A 21,672-nucleotide genomic window follows, 5' to 3' on the forward strand; every position below is an offset into this window, starting at 1 on the left:
CCTTCACTCCTGTCCACACTTGTTTGAGACAGCTGGCAGCTCCCTACAGTTGGCCACTGCCCCTCCTGACTTGCCTCAGTCAAGTGGGTTCTTAAACACAGCACTGCTTGTCTCATCTCAGACAGCCAAGGGTGAATTAGCTGTTTTTCAATGTAAACATTCTCCAGAATTATCATGTGATGTTTTCAAAGGTAAAAATAAACCACCACCACACGACACACAGCTTTCCTTCTTTACTCCTCACTTCTCCTATATTAAAGAAAACAATTTATGTTGTGTAACACAGAGCAGTTGTTACTGCTGTGCATGCTACAACAAAAAGTTCTTTTCGCAATCTTCACAAATGGCTGGGAATTTCAGGGCTGGAACAGCAATGACAGTTTTTGTCTTGCTCCATCACAATTCCACAACCAAAATGCTAAGGCAACAAAACTAACAGATTACTCATTTAATGATCATTATTAAAGGAATGGAATCATTTGACTGGACTAACTTTCTGCACTGGAAGAAGAAACAGGAGCTACACCATCTTCTTTTAGGACTGTAAAAAGAAAAAAAAAAAAAAAAGAGAGAGGTACAAGATGAACTTAGAACAATAAAGGGGGGGGAAAAATCTCCAAGATCATCTTGCACAACCATACACCTCGCTCTACTATTCTACTATTCCCCACTGACCACGTCCCTCAGTGCCACATTTCCATGCTTCTTAAACACCTCCAGGGACAGTGACTCCACCGCCTCCCTGGGCAGCCTGTGCCACTGCCGCAACCACCCTTTCCAAGAGGTTGTTCTTCATAATATCCAATCTCAACCTCCCTTGGTGCAACCTGAAGTCATCCTATCATCCTATCCCTGTTACCAATCACTGGGAGAAGAAGCCAGCCCTCCACCTCACCACAACCTCCTTTCAGGAACTGTAGAGAGCAGTAAGGTCACCCCTGAGCCTCCCCTTCTGCAGACTCAACAATTCCAGTTCCCTCAGCTGCTCCCCATAAGGCCTGTGTCCCAAACCCCTCACAGCTTTGTTGCCCTTATCTGGACATGCTTCAGGGCCTAGACGTTTTTCTTGCAGTGAGGGGCCCAAAACTGAATGCAGCACTTGAGGTGCAGCCCCATCAGAGCTGAGAACAAAGGGACGAGCACCTCCGTGCTCCTGCTGGCAATGCTATTTCTTATACAAACCATCCTTTTCAACCCAAGCCATTCTATGATTCTATGAAAAAGCCATGAGAAAACAATATGGAGAAGTCAGAGAACACTGTGCCACCATCACCGCAGATGTAACCCATCAGAACAGATTAAAACAAGACCTCTTTATCTCAGAGTTCCTCAAGTTTAAGTAGCCTCAACCTTTTCCATCTTGTTCACAATAGAATACGATCTACTTAGGCATCATCTGAGCGCTGATGAAAGGATTCTTAAAGAAGTGAAGAAGTGCACAGGTTCTACAGTCCTCTGCCAATAGAAAAACCATGCTAAGGCAGATGCTGTTCCACCAGTAAGAGTATCCACGCAAGGTCACCTGCCCATAGTTTATTAGTCTGTCTAAACCATGTTAGTACTGAAGGTCAATGTAGTATGTAGTATTCTCACAATGCAGCATGTGAGAAACCTCCCGTGAGCTAAGCAATTTCAGTTGTGAATCCTTATCTAGAATTGCTCTTTTTTGAAGGCAGATGCAGTACAGGTTAGAGAATAAAGATGACTTTTGCTCAATTTTGAGTTTGTTGCCCTTGCACAGAAGTTGCTGGGTGATACTTTAAAAACTAGCAGACTAAGGCTGTTGATTATAGAAGCTACTGCAGGATTTAAGAGCTATTAGCCTAAGCCTGTGGTTAAAAAAAAAAAAGTATATCTTCATGGAATGTAAGCTAAAAGCCACAGTGCCTTAGCTAACCAGTAGTCACAACAGCTAACTCAAAATGATTGAATAACAATTACATGCTCAAAATACCTCTTTCTTAAAATACTGAATTCATTGTCCAGATGCCACAAAACACATTGGCTGTTTCAAGAACCCATAGAGAATTTCACTCTGATGTCAAGAGAAAAGGCCAGGACTCCTAAGAAGGCAGCAAAGAGCTGCAGGATCCCCCACCTGCAGCAGCTTGTGTGAAGCACAGAACTACTGGAGCACTCTGGAGCAACCCAGTTTCAGATTGCTTCCACTGAACACTGAAAATTCTTTCAAGCATTGTCTGCAAGAACACAGGGACCTAGAAATTTCACAAGTTATTAAATTACAGCTATAGTCGTAGTTAATCTGTGTTCTCCTGGCTGCATGGAGTCGTGACTGATTATTCTCATATTACCACAGTCAGCGCTGTTAAGTGCAGCAGTTCAGCTACACTGATGAATTAGAACTTTTGCTCCAAAAATGAAGCTCAGCAAGAAGGGTGGAAAGGGAAAACAGCATACTTATCACAATTTACGAACAGAACTCACGTTCTTGCTCTCAATTATTCCAAAATTCAACAGATTTCAATGCTGCGAAGCTCTCTGATTTAGGTTTTGTAACAGAAAACTGAACATTCCTCATCCACGTAAGCCTTCGGAGAACCCTTCAGCCACTTCAGTTTTGTTAGATTTGTAATATGGACTCAGCACTCTCTTGACCTTTGCCTGTGAAATAAATTGTTATGCTGATTCTTTAATGTATTTCCATCAGTTATTGCAGGGGCATCACATCTGCAATAGAACTCAACATTCACCACCAAGTAACCTATCCACACCTTGTAAAAAGGACTGATCTGAAATAATACACACATTTTCCTTACTCTGCCTTGTATATGAACAGGTATTAGACAGACCCAGTTGTACCACAGCACTGATAAGAGTAAAATACTGAAGGCAGAAGGCACTGCCATGTGATCTTACGCTGTAAGGCAGACCCTATAAGTAATAACTGAAGTTTTATTCTCAGGTCAGTGACAGACACCAAGAGTTTACACATACCATATCTTAAAGAACTTGCACATTGTAAAAGATTTCTTCTTTTAAGAACGTCAGCTTGCCTTTATAAAACACACAGTATCTTTGTTAGCAGATTCTGTCAGAAAGTGAGCCTCTAACTCAATACTGACTATTACAAAAATTCAGTGCAATTCTATTTATTCAAGGCAGCCATTCAACCTCACATGAAAACAGACAGATTAGATCACGTTTACTCATGTAATTGTTTGCCCTCCTGACAAAGAATGTACGTACAGCACAGAGCGCCCACCTGGCACCTAAGAATGAAGTTCTTACATTTTATTGCTATAACAAACACAGAAGTGTTGAGTTTGAAATTTCAGCTGGATTCTTCCAACCAAAACATTTTCCTCCTGCTTAACTGACCATAACATTTGCAGAAGTCACAGACGACTGTAAGCTTCTATGGTTTCAAGGAACAGAATAACCCATACTGGAAAATTTGAGACCTAAAGTAAAGCCGTCTGCATAACGGTATAAAGGCAGATCTCACTACAGATCTATTTCCCACTGATGAAAAAGCAAATTAGCTTGCCCTTCCTAATTATAGTATTTGAAGGGCATTTCATAGATGTATTACAGCACAAGAACTCCCTCCTCTCACCCCCGTTCTCATAAGCAATGTTTCCCTCTTGCTACTTCCACACTGTATTACCTCATTAGTTAATTATTGCTTAAACTCAAACATACACTACCTGCATATGTTATAATGGAGACTTTGTTTTACTTTCCCATACACAAGAATGCAACTAAACTGTAAAGCCAGAAAGATAAAATTTATGCAACTATGACTTAATTAGTATCAGGCCCTTAGCCTTTAGGAGAAGTACATCATCAAGATCATCAGGGGTTTTTCTGTGTCCTAATTAGAACAGCACTATTAAATGTATGACAAACAAACGCATCCGGAAGCAGAACAACTCCTACAAGATAACTGACTTTCCTTCTACTTGTACACACCATGGGAAGGACAGCTCAGACTCTGAGGTGCTTGCAACAGTCCAAAGCAACACCTTGCTTCTCACAGGAAGAGATGGTGAGCAACTGCTACATATCTGCACGCTGACAAAAGACACGCTCAGCATTCTCACAACATTGCACTGTTGTAACCTAACGTCTGGATGAACATAAAAGCTCCTGAACACTGCATGGACTCAGGACACCAACTGTAATTCAGTGTGCTGTTGGGGCTACTCTTTTGCAAACCAGGAGAACCCAGGTGATAAGTCACCTAATCCTCTCTGCATACAGTGAACTTTCAAAGTTAAATATTCATCAATACGCGTCATAATGTCAAGGGTAAAGTCTTAACAACAACAACAACAACCTCACATTAAAATCATTGTTGTTGAAAGATAAATCAACCCCCCATACACTTAGCAGAATCACAGAATGGCCTGGGTTGAAAAGGACCACAATGATCATCCAGTTTCAACCCCCTGCTATGTGCAGGGTTACCAACCACCAGACCAGGCTGCCCAGAGCCACATCCAGCCTGGCCTTGAATGCCTCCAGGGATGGGGCATCCAGAGCCTCCTTGGGCAACCTGTTCCAGTGCGTCACCACCCTCTGAGTGAAAAACTTCCTCCTCACATCTAACTTAAACCTCCCCTGTCTCAGTTTAAAACCATTCCCCCTTGTTGTATCGCTATTCAACCTTGTAATCACCCGTTCCCCCTCCTGTTGCTATGTTCCTTTCGAGTATTGAAAGACCACAATGAGGTCTCCCTGGAGCCTTCTCTTCTTCAAACTAAACAATCCCAGTTCCCTCAACCTTTCCTCATAGGAGAGGTGCTCCAGCCCTCTGATCATCTTAGCGGCCCTCCTCTGGACCCACTAAAAGAGCTCCACATCCTTCTTGTGCTGGGAGCCCCAGGCCTGGATGCAGTACTTCAGATGGGGCCTCACAAGAGCAGAGTAGAGGGGGACAATCAACATTTCCTAGATTTATACAGTTCAACAATTTCCCTGCAATGAAGGAATCCTAAACTAGAATGACACAGAAAAGGGCCAGTTCTACCACCGATTTCCATCACACCTCACCATAAGGCCCACCAAGGTCCTACAAGTAAGTACAGTTGCTCCAAGTAAGTCTCAGCATAAAGCAGCAATCTTCATTAAAACCCATCAGTAAGCAATAGTAACCTGCCATTCATTTGAGCAACATTTTCCAACAAGAAATGAGACTCTGCAAGATTGCGCAAAATTGCAAGAGTGAGCAAAAATACAGAACAGCTCCAGAAGTACACTACTCACAGACAAAAGCTCTGAAGCACCATCCTAACCTTCCTAACCTTAGATACAAGCAGACAAAACACACTGAAGGGAAATTATGGAAACTTGTAAGGAGAAATGACAACTATCACTGAAAAGTGATCCCAGCAATCTTCAGAAGCTCATCTTAAAAGCAGTGTACAATGCGAGGAGCACTTCTTGCCTTCTGGTTTCTATTCAGTCATCTCAAATGCTCTGAGTCAAGAACTTGACAATCTCTGTAATTTCATTTAAAAATTAGAAGGTAGTTCCAAACAACTTCCCACACACAGAGATGGCAACAAAGACTCTCCTGGGTCTCCTCAGAATACCCAACCTCAGGCCAATGACAAAGCTGCAAAATTTACCTAAAATGCCTTCCCAGTATCATCCACCAGCAAAACTTAAATTTTACTTGAGCTTTACTTTCAGGTTTCTTAAGTAGAATGGGAAAGACTTCTGCTGGTAGCATCTTCCAGCTCTGAATGAGACATTACGTTGTACCTCAACTCCAAGGAACACAGTGCAGGGACAGCTTATAGCATTACCATATAATAAGAGGTATGCGAATCACAGCTGTTTAATTTGCACAGGAACCACTCTATTACATTCTTTAACTAAAATAATCATTACAAGGAAATGTCAAAGAACACCTTGACCATTCTTCCACCTTAAACCGTATAAACAGCAGCATAAGAATAGTGTGCATGAAAGAACAAAGGCAGCACTCTGGCTGTGGTAGAACAGAAGCACCACAAAAGCACGAGGGCAATTTACAAATACATACTATAATCATTCTGCATATAATTTTGGTAGAACTAGTTTTAAACAAAAAGCTCAAACTTCTTGTTTGTAAAAATAGGCTCTCAACAGTGCTGATATAAGAACTTTTATCAGATGGCAAATGCGGTCAACCACTTCCTTATTTTCTTGGCGATTTAACCAACCTGGTTCATGCTATTCAAGGACCAAGTTCTTGACTCTAATCCTTCAGTTCTAAGGCGACTTTCTGGGCCAGAAGGATGTATGGAACAACACTCTGATTTTACCTCAAGTATGACGTGTTGACAGTACTTCAGAAGCTCAGCATAAGGCTTAGTCAATGGCTGCACAGTGTCTTACTCTGCTGGAGTTTCGTCCAGTTGTTACCTGGGCTCATATTCCACTCTCCTAACACTGCACTCACAGCTGTACCCTCCATCACACCAGCACTGGTGCAGGCACAGCACACTCTCAGCTCACTGCTCACAACCTATCTTGAAATCAATTTGCAAATTTATTTTGTGTTTCCCCCTTCAGGAGAATGACATTTCTTTCAGCTGCTGTCATGTAATCACACCACACCAACTTCAGTCTTTTCTTCCCCCCAGTGATTTGTTTTAGCTGTTAATGAAACAGCAGCTATTTTTCTCAGGTGGAATTATTATTAACTCATTAAGATGCTTTGTAACAGCTGCAAAGCTGACAAGCCCAACATAGATCATTTTGCTCCATACTGTTAAGGAAGAATGTTTGAAAAAGAATATTCATTTAATTTCATATAGAGGAAGACGACTTACAAAAGACTTACTTCTAACTAACTTCTTCACCTTTCTATATGGTATTGATCTTACTGCAGCAGAAAGCATTCTTCAAAGTGATTTTAAGTCTCCTTTCATGCTGTAGCATTCCACGTACCATTTAGATCTTTTTTCCCCACTTCATGCATTTTGTTTAAAGAGCAAAAACATCCATATAAGATAACGCTTCTGCTGAAAAGCGCTTTCACTTCCCCAGAAAACAACTGAGAGAAAATGAGCTGTTTCCATGATACCTTCATTTCCGTTTCTTAAACATTCCATATGGAATGCAGAAAAGATTTATTCTTGTATTAAAATTACCCAGCATTTTCCAGCATTAATTCTGGAGACAGTAGCAAAACAATCCTAAGATTGCCTAACTGGATTAAGCACTGTAATTAAATGAGACTACTTGTATATTCCTTTTTAACTAAAGGCCATTTTAATTCATGTTAAGACTACAGTATATTTTCAACTCTGATATTCCATGTTAAAGCAGGCATCAGAGGAAATTCTCAAGCCCAGAACTCTTATTTGCCCAGCACTGTTTGCAGTTCTGCCATTAGCATCACAGAATGTAAACATTATCACATTCTGCACCAACAGTGAGATTATTTCTGCTTTCATTTGCAAAGTACACCTAGGCTAAAGCATTTGCATGCAACTTATGTTACAGATTAAAATAAATTTTAGCTTTTGACATTTTTCTTCTGGATTTAGCTTCTAAGTTAAAGCATATTACGATGCCTCTTCTGCTGTAGCATCACAATGAAAATCTGTTCCACACAACTACGAGGCACTGGCAGACATTAAGCAATTCACATCACATTCAAATGTTTTCTTTTTGTTTGTTTTTGGTTTGGGGTTTTTTTTAGCAAAGAATCTTTACCACTGATCTGCCATACGATAAGTATACGAAAGCCTTCAGTTTCTTTCAATCTGTCCTGCCATTCCCCAGTAAAACAGTACACTCTATCAGACAAGGAAAAGCAAGTTAGAAAAAATTCACTATCCATCTCAGACAAGTAATTGATTCCAGAGGTCCATTTTCATGTTCATCTATCATTCTGCCTTAAATAAAATCCAATTACTTCAGCTTCACAGGTGGACTGGAAAGGATAAAGAGAGCTCATAAATTAACACCGCCCAAATATACGCGCTACATACAGAGCCGTCAAGTCCCACACGTTGAACATTAAATTCAATCTGCAGCTCCCTAGTTAAAACCTTTATCATGATGCATCCTCTCACGCACTGGCAGAGTGGCACAGGTACTGCTGAGCACCACAGAACCCAATACGTGGGCCTTGCAGCAAGCTCAGGCAGCTTCACGTCCAGCAAGAGAGGAGACCCACGCTCAGCGGCAGCCACAGCTGTGTGTTGGACTATGTGGCTGAGGAGCCTTGAGCATGAGGCATGGGCTCTTCTATAGAATCCAGTGCACAGTGCTCACATATCAGGACTCCAGAGCTGACGAGACACCTGTAAGCACGGCCAGCAAGAAGAGGCCATTTTTGTCCCTGCTTCCATTCCACTCCTGCAATACAGCCTCCACTATCCAAGGCTCAGCAGCATATTTTTAACAACTTTAAGGTCAGGAAAAATACCATTTTTTCTTTTACTGGTTATACTCATAAATCTTCTATTGCTTACATTTGGTAATTTACACGTACAGCATGAACACAAATTTGTACAGCTACTTCCACAGGCACCAATTAGGATGCGAGTCCCATTACACTACCTCTACCCTGATGGTTTTACAGTACAAACCTACACTCATTATTTTCAAGCATTACACGCCCTACACCATCCACCTTTATCATGCAAGTCATTCTCCACATCTGGTGATCTCTGTAGTTGTTGAGTGGATGGTAACGGTGCACAGGGCACAGCAAAACTGTGCTTTTTAGAGGGGGCTTCTTCTGAAGCTATGCTGTCCTTCACAAGGCAAGGAGAGTTCACCAATCAATCAAATGATCAGAACCAGGAAGCAAGCAAAAAGTGCTATTAAATCCCAAGCACCATCAGACAAACTCTTAAAAAAAAACAGGCTGTCACTAAGTGAAAACTGTTCTCATAGTTCCACAAAAAATTGGAACATTTCAAAGTCTTTGTAAGAACTGCCATTTTAAAAATTACACAGTTGTTGATGTTAAAGTTGGAAAATATGTTCAGTGAAATCATTTATTCATATTTTTTTGGAGTTGAACCATCTTTTTCCACTAGCTTTGGAGCTCCATGTAGTCCAATTATTTAAAAGGACAGCGTGGTTCCTTTTTGCTAATTTCTTTGAAGAGCAAGTTAAGGAGCCTGGTCTGCCATTTCATTTTCATTGAAAACATCCAACAATAGCTCAAACGTTATTTTAAGTGAATATAACTGGAACAGTCACACAAAAGGTCACCCATTTTACTGGTGTGGAAAAATACAGGATAGCCTTCCCGGTCTGCCAGGGTTGTTCAGTTCTTTGTACAATCAGAGTCGAGTAGACTTTGGCCTTAATACAAATACTTTCCTATCTCCCCTCACCCAGACATGTTTGCGACACAATTTTAGTCACTGTTATTTTAGAATGAGTTGTATAAATGAATTTTATTTACTCCACAAGAAAAACAACAACGATACCAAACATCTCTCAGTCTCTGAACTTATAGATAAAGCAATCCTGAATTTCAAATACATTAATTACAAGTATACATGCAGGGTTTTTTTTTCCCCCCTGTGAGTCACAATTTGAGCCAGCAGAAGCAACTAAAAACCAACTATGTTGACAGAAGTAAGGGAAGTAAGGTCATGTTTCTCAAACATGCTTTTCATTCACAGAGCTTCAGGCAATTAAAACATCAATACGTACAGAATTAGTGAAACATTTAATGAGCTCCCAACAATAGGAACAGCTATTTGGTTAGGAAAAGTAAAGTCAAGGTTCGCCTTCTGAAAATACTGCTCTGTTATTATTACTGTGTGCATCCCATGCTGGCATCTTCACACTGAAATTTATTTTTATTTATAACTCTGTTAAAAAATATTTTCTAAAGAAAGTCGAGCAACCAATTTGGTGTCTGTACCATGTCAGCCCTCCAGGTTTTTCAAAGAATAGTTCAGTGATTCCAACTTACGTTGCTGTGCTGCAGGACCTCTCTTACCCACCCCTGTTCTACATATGAGGTTCTAAGTTTGAAGTTCCTCGTGCTTGGCTGCCACTCTTCTACTTGCATCAAGTTCATACCCTACAAAACCAGGGACAGAAATATAACCTCTTACCCACGTACGATCACATGATGTTCCACCTACAGTTCTCTCCTTACTCCTTCATGGTAGATTTGAACTAAGCACCCTTCCCACTGTTCCTTTAAACATTAGAAACTCTTTACAGACTTACATTACACTCCTGCATAAGCTACATCAGCGATGTCAAACAGATCTTCCACAGCTCTTAGTCCCACATCCACCCATAAGTATACTCTTACTTGCTTCCTAGAATAACATCCCCAAACTATTATCAGCTTCACATTGTTTCCACTTTCCTTACTACCTTCACCTTGCCCAGCAGTTGAGCAGTGATCCCCATTTCTTGTCCCATCTCTAACCACCTGCCTCTTCCCATTAGAGCTGCATAGCTCAGCAGAGATGGAGAACACTGCCCCTCTCCCAAAAACTGACCAAGCGGTTCAGAAGTTACCGGCAGGGTGGGAGGATGAGCTGGTGGACAGATGGATGGACAGATGGAGAGATTGTATAAGATGCTCCTCTCAAACCAAATTAAAACTTCCAAGTCCTACCTGTTCCACCAAGCTCTCCATCAGCACTGGCCGCTTCCCTCTTCAGGGTTTTCCATTTTATAAAAGGCAATATCCCATAAATTAGTAGCTTCAGTCTATAGGCTTGCCAGATCAATGCTGCACTGAGTGTACATCACGATGTACAGTTATCATACTCCATAAATAACTGTCTTGGAACACAAGCTGTACCCAAACAAGATTTCACAGTTAAGTAGAAAAATAATGTCTGCATAAAAACATTATAGTGGCATGTAATTTAAAACATCCTTTGTACTAATAATGCCAGCAGTAAAAGAGAAAGGAAAAAACCTCAAATCTTGTGTTGTATAAAATACAGAAAACGTACAGTAGAAAGACTACTACCCATTAAAGGAACTGCAAAGGCGGTTTGCATTTCAGCAGCATAGGACTGTGTGAAGAGATGGAGGAGAAGCTATGCTAGATAAGCAGATGGATCAGGAACGTGTGAAAAGGTCCATAAGGTAGGCTTAAGTTTTTTGAAGTATGAAACTTCTCAAGTGAGCATAGACTCAGTGTAGGTGTTTTCATACTAGGATTAGTTCTGGTGACAGGCTTGTTCAGTGGTGTTTTTTTCTTTTGCAGCTTTTCTTTCTTTTTTTAAAGCTTAAAGATGTAGGTAGATAACAGCATTCTGAAACAGGGAATACAGCGTGGAATGGTTTGAGCTAGAAGGGACCCTTAAAGACCATCTGGTCCAACTCCCCCGCAATGAACAGGGACACCTACAGTCACATCAGGTGCTCACAGCCCCATCCCGCCGGACCTTGCATGTTCCCAGGGATGGGGCACCCACCACCACCTCTCTGGGCAACCTGTGCCAGTGCTTCACCACCTTTATCACAAAAAAAACCTTCTTCCTTACATCAAGTCTACATTTCCCCCTCTTTTAGTTTGGAACTATTTCTCCTTGTTCTATCACAAGGGGCTCTGCTAAAGCAACTGTCAGTTCCAGGCTCATCTTCCAAAAAGGCTGGAAATACGTTTGCAGAGGTTAAGTAAACAAGCAGTGACAATCTTGTGAACGCTACAGATTAACAGCATGGGAGAAAACAATAGGAGACTGGAATCCAACTCACCAAGAAAGAAAGATAAAATGCTTGCACCCAACGCCATTGCTTATTTTGGGCTGAAATTCTCCCTCCAAGCACTCTAAAGAAGACAACGCAGCAGTGCCATTAAAGCAAGGAGAGTGCGGTGAAAGAAAATAAAGAAGTGTCATAAAGAGAGAAGAAAATCCAAATTTTACACCACTTCATCCTAGTGATATCTCAGGAATATACATAGATATACATACATACGCACATTTTTTTTCCATTATTTTTTTAAAGAGAAAACACCACTTTGAGCAGGTCTAACTGGACAGCTCTCTGAGTTCCCTTCCAAAGGGAACTCTTTGTGCAGGCACAATTAGAGACATCTTGAAGGAGAAGCATCTTGCAGCACACAAGGTATTGCCAAAGAACAGAGTAAGCCACCAGGAATGCCATTCTCTTAACCAACAACAGCTGAAAAAGCATGAAATTGGCTTCTTACAACTTGATGTCAATTCTCACCTCAAAACACACAAAGCAATCAGATTTAAAATGGTTGCAAATGGTTGGGGGGAGGTTTAATTCAATTTTTTTTGTTGTTTTTTTGTTTTATTCAGTTCTTCTCTTAGAGAAGAGAAGGCTCTGGGGAGACCTCATTGTGGCCTTTCAATACTTGAAGGGAGCTTATAAACAGGAGGGGGAATGGCTGTTTACATGGGTGGATAGTGATAGGACAAGGCGGAATGGTTTTAAACTGACACAGGGAGGTTTAGGTCAGATATTAGGAGGAAGTTTTTCACTCAGAGGGTGGTGACGCACTGGAACAGGTTGCCCAAGGAGGCTGTGGATGCCCCATCCCTGGAGGCATTCAAGGCCAGGCTGGATGTGGCTCTGGGCAGCCTGGTCTGGTGGTTGGTGACCCTGCACATAGCAGGGGGTTGAAACTGGATGATCATTGTGGTCATTTTCAACCCAAACCATTCTGTGATTCTATGAATATTTGCTAGAGGATGCACTATCACTTCAGTCAACACCCATCCTGCAATCAAGAGGGATAACACTAGAAACAAGTCTGCATTCTCAGATTCACATCTCACTGTTACTGCCTACTCTGACTGCTATGACAATTGCTTACTTCTCGATTAATAAACATTTTAACTTTGGAATGAGGAGTATTATACATAAATTAAACTTACTATTATTGCAGTTGATAACTAACATAAAAAGCAAATGTGTACCATCCCCTATATTCACAGAGTATATTCTCACAATACACAACATACTTGAGAGTTGCCAAACACGTCTGCCAACTGGTATGAAAAACATGAATTTGAAATATCAATTAATATGCAAGATTAAAAACATCTGCCTGCTATATGAGATGTTGTGCATTTTGACAGGCCCAAGATCTCTTCACCTCTAACTGGAGTCACACAGCTGCCCCAACCCTGCATGCACTTCCACATAAGCAATATCAGTAAAGCTGACCATATACTTAACCTATGACACGTGCACAAATATTCAGAGAAAGGGCTCAAGTAACTGACAGGAATCAACAAAATGCTGCCAAGTATTAACAACAAAAAACAGAAGAGGAAACTTGCCTTGGAATTTCAGCTACCATCTAGTTTCTACTGAGTGCAGCAGGCTAGCAGGAATTTAAGATGAGCGTAATAGTTCTGACAAGGGCTTCAAAGAAGAGTCAACTTTGTCAAATCCTCATCTTCCAGGCAGTTTGACTTTGCTATTACATTTTCAGATAACAGCCAAGAATATAGCGTATAGAAAATCCCACAGTCTCTATAAAACAATCAGACTTTGGAAGATGCTGAACAAACTACGTTACATTTACTCAGGGAAGATCGCTGTGATGAACTTGCAATTAACATGACATGCTACACTACTCTAAATATTCTCACCAGACACGCTGGTTGTAAGAGCTGACACAGAGCAGTATTCAAATTCCTTCAGCAAGCTGCTGAAACTTACCCACTCCAGGACTCACACCAGCACACTGCTTCTTTTTTACCAACATCTTGGAAAAATCCACAAGAAAAGGGAGAGGAGAAAAAAAAGAACGCACACGCTGGGAGTCTGCAAGGTTCAGGGCATAGCAGGCATTCTGCTGCACTGACACCAGCACAGGGCTGAGGCGCGCATGGGCAAATGCAGCGAGTTTGTGAGATGTCATTCTCACGGAGAATAAAGCTCTTTTTGAGGTTAGGAAATGCAGCAATAAACAGGGAACTTACAGGCAGGAGCATCTCACGTTTAACTCAAATTTTTGTTCCAAAGATAAAGTATTGGAGTATAAAGTTCCACTTGCAAATACCAGGCTTACAAAGCTCCTAGTTAGCAGCTACCTTTGTGGCTTTTAACTGGGTTGCCTCTAAGAAGGTGAAGTGTTGCCCAGCCTACCACAGCCAGGCCAAACAGAACCAATCAGCTCTCCTGAGGTCATTAAGGGTGAGGCCACGAAGCAGTGCAGCAAGGTGCACTCCAGCAATGATTTCCTACTCCACACATAGGGAACCCCACAGCTGAGTAGCTGCTGTCCTCATAAGCTCATTCCAAGTGAACCAAGCGCTCTGCAGAAGTGCAGGTGATCCTGTGCCAAATGGTTATCCAAGGTAATTACCAGTCTGCTAGGAACTTAGGGGGGAAAAAAATAATAAATCAATTTCAAGATCACAGAAACTTCTGTGAGTTTGAAAGCCAAACATTCCCACTCAAAAATAAGGGCTGTTGGACGGGGAGATGAAAGAAAAGAGTTCAAATGAACCAAGCTAAATAAGAATTCTCTACTATAAAGAAAAAAACATTGCCATCAGCTTATCTGAATTCTCTAGGAATGCAGAGTGCCTACAGTGCCGCAGGGCATCCAAACACTGACATCCACTTATGAAGAAAAGAAGTGAAAAAAAATTGTTCATATTCAAGCTCCAAGAAGTTTTTTTGTATTTTGGCTATCTGAACTGATACTTGGTTCCAATGAACCTTACGGCCACATCCTCCCCTTTCCTTCAGTTGCTTGAAGCAGGGTGTTACCATTCACATCTGTACTGCTGTAGTCATCTGTAAGAGAAGATTAACAGAGACAGCAATACAACTCACCAGAATAATGGAGCTTTGTGTGGCTGGCACAACCACATTCAGCTCAGAACTGATTCACATTCTGTTTTTTCAGAGGGTAAGTTTGGTGGGGTTTTCATTTGTTTATTTTAAATGCTGCCAAGCAACTATTTTTTATGAATGCCATCCTTTTTTTCCCTGAAACGAACATCAGCATAAAGCTATGCTACAGTTGAAAACACTGGCTGAAGGGTTACATTTCAAGAAGGCTCAGGCAGCTCATGCTTGAAGTCCAAGTCTGAAGCCAAGCTAGAACACACTAACATCTCTTCTGAGGTAATGTTAGAAAAATAAATCTAATTGCAATAACTCTAGAAAGAAATCTTCTAAAAACCTAAAGTCTTCAGGGCCACAAATAAGCACTGCAGAAAGTCATCACATTCCATACACACTTTCTTTGTTTTAAGAAGAAATGAAAGACTGAAGCAACAGGCTGTTTTAACTCCACAGCAACAACACAACTTAAGCATCAGTCCCTGCACGAACACAGAAAGCACAGCTCTGACTTGAAAGCCCTGATGGACAAGTTGTTTTTTCAGAGTTACTTTGCTAAAGGAAACAGGCAAGGAAGTTCTCCACAGGCTTATTCCTACAGGACCCTCGTGGTTGTGTCAGAAAATGCACAAAAAACATCTATGTGCTAAATATACACTGTGTGTGTGTGCGTGTGTGTATTCACATACATACACTAAATGTATATGAATGTTTACTGTTGTAGGAACATCACAACCTTTTCATTTTTTCCATCTTTCACAGTAACATCAAGATATTTAACAATCATTTCTGCTCTGCTAAAATATTTTATTTAATACAGTGACAAAGAAATGTATTAATACTGCATTCTAAACAAGTGATTTTAGGTTTACAAGATGGACGTACCAGCACTGAACATTCATGAGTTCCATCAAGATTTAATATTATGAAACTGGACAGATTTGGCATGAGGGCTGATGTTCCAACAATGATTTCCTCCATTCATTTACATATTGTTTTAATGCTCACTTTCATTTGTATCAGGAAATTAATTCTTACTGCTTCTGATGCAGAAGGCTGATCCAACTACTCACAAGGAAACCTCTTTCCACCTCGACACTGAGGAACGACTCCTCAACTGCTTGATAAAACAAACAAGCGTGGAAAAAAGAAGTGGCCTTCTAGTTAGAATACAGAATTTGGAAATGGGGATTAAACTCCTTTCCTCTTTACATTGCCTACATTCCTTAGTGATAGCAAATCACTGATCGTTCTCATGCCTTGATTTCTTGATGTGAATAATAAGTTAAATATTTGAGTCGCTAGGTTTAGCTCATAGGCAGTGCTGAGATTCTTTTCAATTCTCAAATAGCAGCTCTGAGAAATGCACGCCATCCCAGTGCTGTTCACATGGAGAGCACGCAGCTCACAACATCGCCCATCTTCCATGTCAACACACTGTAAGAGCAGACCCACATTTGTGCTCTGCTCACAGTAAGCGCGATGCTCAAACAAATGCTCATCCAGAAGAACTTGCAGCGTGTCCAGTTCAATATCTAGGAAGACTCTAGTTTTTTTCCTTCTTTTTTCCATGGAAGAGTGCTGTGGTTCCAGAAAGAACGTTAATTCTTACACACCAACAGCCTGCGAGAGTGCCCATATATAGTCAGCATTATAAATAGCTGCTTTTATCGTGGAAGTGAACTGGCTTTTTATTATGTATTCAGAGAAAAAGTGTTTTCTACATATAGGAATTATTCCTTTGTTCTACCCTGCACTTACAGCCTTCACTCATCCCCTACTCGCCCATCCTGCCCCACATCACAGGAACAGACACTGCTGGTGTCAGACCTCACTAACGCTTCCAGTGAACTACAACTGAGCTCCAATAGGTTTGCAACAGACAAGCTCACATTTTGTATACATATGCAAAAGATTGCACGGTCCTCAGCAGCCGTGCAATTTCAAATGCTTTCCTGCAGCTATTTCACTAATAAAAAAGACTTATGAAATACTCCAGGGCTTTGTTAGGAATAGAGCTACAGTAAACATTTCTACATTCGAATCTCGAAGTGCATTTTCTCTCCAGTGTTCTTAAACTAAACTGGAAAGACCTATGAGGTCGTTAAAATGGAACTGTGATTTCTTTGTTTAAACACTTCAAGGTTTGAAAACCAAGCCACTGACAACAGGGTTGACAACAGGGTTAACAACAGGTTTGTTACAACTCTTGGCTTGAAGTCAGGCAAAATGAATCAAACCAAATCACTTGGACACTGAAACAATTGAAAAAAAAAAAAATCTGGATCATATCTCAGAGTCACTGAGGCTGTCAACATCCAATGATATCTGAAATTAGATGTAACACTGTGTTTTTGGATGTTGGGGTTGTTTTGTTTTTTTTTTTAATGTGTATCTTTTATGCTGCTAGCTGCAGGTCACAGCACTAGCTGACATTAATCGGAAGCTCCAGGTCCAACTCACTGGTGAAGCACTTGTGCCCTGCAGCACTCGATGGCCACTGCCTTACATTCTCTCTTCCCCGCTGCTCTTTTCAGCCACTGTCACACATAACACTGCTTTGCTGCATATCAGAAAGATCTCAAGGGCTAAATATGGCAATGAGCTCTCCCATGCAGTTGTGATTTAACCCCCCCCAAATGCTGCAGCTTTAGGTAAATGCTGACAAATAAGGCTGAGCCACTCCATGCAAAAGCATAGAACAGCAGAATCTCACCGCAAGCACAAAGAGAGGGGATCGCCAACTGAGCAAAATGAGAGAAATCTTGCACACCCACACAACTCGAGGTAGCGCTTAAGTCCATACAATGGAAAAAAGCTCATACTCCTATCACCCAGCCCACCTGTTAAAATGGCGCTTTGTGCTCCTACTCCAGGCAGGTAGATCTTATTAAACGCTTGTCTTTTTTTTTTTTTTTTTTTTTTTTTTTTTTTTTTTTTCCCCAAACTGCAACTCAGCAAGAAAACGCACGAACCAAGAACACTGTCGTTGTTTTAGGCAAACACAGAAAACTATGCGAAAGGATAAATTCGACGCCCTTCGGCTGAAACGCGACGAGGGAAAAATGATAGTTCCACACCCTCGCGGAGGGCAAAACGCTGTGGGGAGCGGGAATCGCGCTCGCCAAAGCAGCGCCGTCAGGCGGGGCGGCGTGCAGCTGGTGACAGCGGGAGCCGAGGGCGCTCAGCATCCCTCGGCAGCGCGGCGCGGCGACCAACAGGGCACCGCTCACAACTTCCCTCCCGCAGCACCGCAGCACCTCAAGACCGCTCGCGATAACCTCTCCGCACACCAACGGATTTCCCAACCCTCCTCGGCTTCGCGTCCTCCCACAGCCGAAGCGACAAGTCGTGCGGCTCTGCCCGCGCGCCTCCCCCCGCCCCATGCACAGAGGCAGCGCACGGAGGCCGCCCCCAGCCGCAGCCCCCAGCCGCAGCCCCGCCGCCCCCCCCTCACGCGGCGCCACTCCGGGGTGCCGCCTGCCGCAGCGACGGCGGCGGGGAGCCCTCGCGCCCAGAGGCGGCCTTCCCGGGGTCTGCCCTCTCCGCTCCCCGCCCACCTACCTGAGGGCAGTCGGCATCCGTCCGCGCGGCGACGCGCAGCCGGGGGCACCGCGCGCAGCCTGCCTGCCGCCCTCCCTCGGACGAGGATCCCCGCAGGACCTCCTCAGACGAAAGCGCAGCCCCAGCCCGGCCGCTACCGCGAGGGACCGCACCCACGGCCGGAGCCCGACGGCCGCAAAGAGTGAGAAGTGAGCGCCCGGCGACAGGTGAGGACGGCCCCCGCGCCGCTCCCTACCTCGCGCCGCTCTCCTCACAGCTGGCGGCGCGCTTACCCTCGACCGCCGCCGCCCCCTTGCTCCGTTCCCCCGCCCTAACGCGGCGTTCAACGCGGCCCCGCTAGCCGTGAGGCCTCGCCCCCCACCCCGCACTGACGGCTCTCTCCTCCAATCGCGAAGAAGACAGCCGTCCTCGAGCTCCGCCCTCACCCTCTTCCACCAATAGGAGCTATCCGTGGTGCTGCCCCTCCGCCTTCCCGGCAGGCTCGGTTGGCTCGCAGCTGCCGAGCAACGGGCGCGGGGCTGCGGGTGGGGCCGCTGAGGGCGGTGGCCGGGAGAGGCCCCGCTGCGGGCCGGGTTTAGTGCTGCGGGAGTGTGCCCGGGGCTCCTCGTTCGGGACTTTTCGCCTCATAGATGGGCGGTTTTTGTTCCCCTCCCCTTTTTCCCTCTCGACTCAGCCATCGGGAGGATGGAAATGTCTCCCGCAGTCACAAAGCTGTAATCTCGACTTGCAGATTATGCTGCTGGAGCCTGCGGGGCTGTGCTTCCTGCTCTGCTCACGGGAATTAAAAATGTGGGTAAAAAATAAAGCTGCTTTCGGAGGCACTGAGTGTCAGATGCATCGCAGCACGGTGCAGCTCTACCATAATGGATGCTCCCATTTTCCAATGGTTGTTTAAATGAGAAAACCCTGTGAAGTCTGCTGGATGCAGTGTGCCATTGGTTGCAAATGGCCAGCCCAGCACTTCCCATAGCATCTCTAGGAGGATACAGACCTCAAAAACATCTGCACTGGCTTGGCCACCAAGTTTAGGGCACTGTGGTCCTTAACGAGCAGGTTCTTCATCTGCCACCTCACACAGAGCGCATCCCCAGAATTGAGTGGTGAGGTGAATGCCATCACCTCTGCTCTCAGAGCATCAACCCACAGCATGGAGTGCTGGAGGGCATGAAGGACGTGGGCATGGTGGTGATGGACTGATGGTTGGATGAGATGATTTTAGAGGTCTTTTCAAACCTTAATGATTCTATGGTTCTGTGGCATCCCCTCCAGGTGCAGCTCCATGAGCAGAAGTGTTCAGGAGTGCACCTGATGCCTCCCAGCTGGGTGGGTGCTCAGTGGAACCCAACGAGGACAAGTCCAGTGACAGGAATCCCTGAGATGTGGTCAACTGGGACATCAGACCCGTGGACCATCTAGTGGGTTTTCCAAATCTCCCAACAGGCCTCCTTGTCAAAGCCTCAGAGATTTGTTATTCAGGAGAAGCCCTGCTGTAGCCTCCTAAAGAGATGATTCGTGGTTCATGGAAGGCAGTCAAACCGATCGTCTGAAACACGTGCTCACAAGTCTGCCAAAATTCCCAGTTTATGGTTAGATCTTCCCACGGTACTGTGTCAGGAGTGTATCACGTCATCCTTAGCTGGAAGAATAACTTGAAGGGAATTTAAGCAGAGATGTGATGCTGTAGTCCGAAGAGTGGTGAATGTGCCACCAGTGTTTGTACTCCACATACCGTCAATGGCTTTTGCAGTCCTCAGTTGGTCCCTTCTGCCTGTACTGATTCAAAGACAATAGAATCACAGAATCAGAATCATTAAGATTGGAAAAGCCCTCTAAGATCACCTAGTCAAACCACCAACCCATCACACTGTGCCCACTGACCACGTCCCTCAGTACCACATCCACACGTTCCTTGAACACCTCCAGGGGTGATGACTCCACCACCTCCCTGGGCAGCCTGTGCCACTGCATCAACACTCTTTCTGAGAAGAAATATTTTCTGATATCCAACATGAACCCTCCCTGGTGGAGTGGCATGATCAGTTAAAAATTAATATAAATGACTGGATAATGCTTAAATGCTTAAAAATAACAAAATGAATATCCGGTAACATATGCTTGCAATTAAAATGATTTTTTTCCTATCAGCATCTCTTGTCATTTTAATATGAGGCCAGATTGTAAATGATGTAGTACATCACTTGAATTCCTGTGAGAACACATAGATAGAAACATTACTGTGACAAAATCTGAGCAGAGCACTGGGGATTTTTGTTATAATTTCACAAAAAATGTTCTTTTCCTACAGTGTTTCTCACAAGTAACCACAGTTTCACACACTAACATGATGTAGTTACTATTTTTACCGAGATCTGCCTTGTTTTGGACGTTTCTCATAATACACAATGTGACAGAGAAAAGAGAACATTTTATAATAAAATTTAATCTTGAGGTTTGGTTTAATAAGGACAGCAGTGCAGAATCTTACCTATCTGATATCAAATATTATAGCCCACTTATCTTCTGGGTTTCTTCAATATTCACAGTAATACTGTTCTCCTTATCTTGTGGTTATAACAGAAATGTCAAAGTACAACAGATCTTTGTTTATTGTCTTCAAAAGTTTAAGGCAAATACCACTCAGCTAAAAAGATGGAATTTTCCAAGATTAACCCTTGGAAAACAGGCATGGTTGTGGAAGTCAACCCCCTCTTCGCCAACACAGGCATCATGTCTAAAACAGAGATTTTGTTCTGGGAAAATAGGCTAGGCTCCACCAAGTCTAAATCTTTAGATTTGGTATTTATATTAGTCTGGTCTTTAGATTAGATGCTGGGGGAAATTTTTTCACCCAGAGGTTGGTGAGGTGCTGGCACAGCTGCCCAGAGAAGCTGTGGTGCCCCATCTCTGGAGGCCTCAAGGCCAGGTTGGATGGGGCCCTGGGCAGCTGAGCTGGTGGGGGGCAGCCCTGCCCATGGCAGGGGCTGGGGCTGGGTGGGCTTTGAGGTCCCTCCCAGTCCAAGCCGTTCTCTGATTCTATGATTCTGAGTAAATAAATTAGGAAAAAGTATGTTTTATCAGATAAGATGAGCATATGTGAGTCTGAATACAAGTAAGAATTCAATCTCATTCAAAACAAGATACCATTTCAGGCCTTTTTCCCATAAAAAGGAATAGCAAATGTCCCAGTTTGGGGCCATCTAAGTGTTATTTTTTCAGGGAATCTGAATGGGGTTGTGAAGTGATCCAGGCCAGAGAAAAACACGTGAAGAAGGCAGCCAGATTGTCTTGGCTTCCTTTTTTGGTACCCCAGGCACTAGCTGGCTCTGTGTCAGGTTGGCCCTCCCGTGCAGATGGGAGAAGTCT

General features: G+C 43.3%; 1 protein-coding gene across 10 annotated transcripts in view; it reads right to left on the reverse strand.

Moving 5' to 3' along the window:
• Nucleotides 1-18,663, reverse strand: part of CDKL5 (cyclin dependent kinase like 5) — a 124,759-nt gene extending 106,096 nt beyond the window's left edge. For 4 of the 10 annotated variants that reach the window (XM_048933360.1, XM_048933352.1, XM_048933371.1 and 1 more), the window contains exon 1: nt 18,545-18,656. The gene's annotated coding sequence lies outside the window, so the exon portion shown is untranslated. The other 6 variants (XM_048933327.1, XM_048933310.1, XM_048933318.1 and 3 more) reach the window with 5 other exon arrangements.
• Between the last annotated feature and the right edge of the window lie 3,009 nt (nt 18,664-21,672).

Source organism: Lagopus muta, chromosome 1 (genome assembly GCF_023343835.1).
Source record: "Lagopus muta isolate bLagMut1 chromosome 1, bLagMut1 primary, whole genome shotgun sequence".
NCBI lineage: Eukaryota > Metazoa > Chordata > Aves > Galliformes > Phasianidae > Lagopus > Lagopus muta.